This window comes from Brassica oleracea, chromosome C2 (genome assembly GCF_000695525.1).
Source record: "Brassica oleracea var. oleracea cultivar TO1000 chromosome C2, BOL, whole genome shotgun sequence".
In the NCBI taxonomy this organism is placed as follows: Eukaryota; Viridiplantae; Streptophyta; class Magnoliopsida; order Brassicales; family Brassicaceae; genus Brassica; species Brassica oleracea.
Window position 1 is genome coordinate 26,722,921 of NC_027749.1, and position 1,232 is coordinate 26,724,152.

Genomic DNA, 1,232 nt, shown 5'->3' on the forward strand with positions numbered 1-1,232 from the left:
GACGAGATTGGTGTATTTGGGCGAAGTTCGTGTCCAAAAATCCGCAAGTAAATAGTAATTTCTCATGCCTATAAGAAGGGAGGTAACTTATTCACAATCTTCACACTTACTCATTCTCATATAGAGGTTTTTCTTGAAAAGTTCTTTCTCTTTCTCTCTGTCATTTCCTTCTTGATTTTAAAGAAAAAGAAAAACACGAGATGTCGAGTAAGAAGAGGAGTTCGAAGAAATGGTCCTTGCCCGCGAACGTTTCTTAAGAGCTTTGAGTGCCGAAGATGGAATTTGTTCCTCATTCGGTAGAACCTGCCGAGAACGAGGCATGGTGGGTGGCGTGTTACGGTTCGATCACGCCTCTCATAGAAAAATCGTTCCCGGTCATGAACCATCGCCCGGTGGAGGCAGGTGCGCCGAGTAGGAGTACTAGTGGATTCCTCGAGGTCATGCGGTCGTTCTACCATATTTCGGACGCGGTGGAATTCAGGGTTCCTCGTCAAGGAGAATGCGCTAGTAGTCCCCCGGAGGGCTTCTTTACTTGTTACGAGGCATTCGTTGTGCGTTGCCGTTTATGGTTTCCGATCCCCGAGATCATCGTCCGTGTATTGGGTCGTTTTATTCGGAGTGGTGATAAGCCAACTGAATCCTGTTGGCATCCAGCACCTCATAGGGATCCTGGTCGTGAGCTACGAGCATGGTCTTTCTCTCACCGTTGATCACTTCGAAGCGCTTCTTCGATTACAGATCATCAGGGAAACAGACACGTACAGGCTGGTTCCTCGGAACTTCATGTCAGTGGTAAAGGGGTTCACTTCTAACTTCAACTCCTGGAGGAAGTTTTTTTTCTTCGTTTGTGTAGACGCAGCGTCCATTCAGGAGAGTTGTATCCCACTGTTTCGGAGGTTGCCGAACGATCGTCCCTTTATCAACCCTCTTGCTCCGTTTCCTGAGGACATTATTGCGATGAGGGATCTGCTCAGGAATGGTCCTTTTTTCTGGACTTCTTTTACGCCGAAGAGAGTTCGAAAGGCGTTGAGGTTTGTGCATCCTGGTCCTGCTTTGGGCGGAGAAACAAGGAGTGATTCCGAATCTGAAGACCAAGGTCCCAACGCCGCTCCCAACGCCGCTCCCGCTATTGTGACGGGGCCGAATTCTTAGAAGGGGAAGGATATTGATCTCGGCGACAAAGAGTTTTTGGTGGCGATTGCATGCTTCCAGGATGGGATCCGAACCTTGCC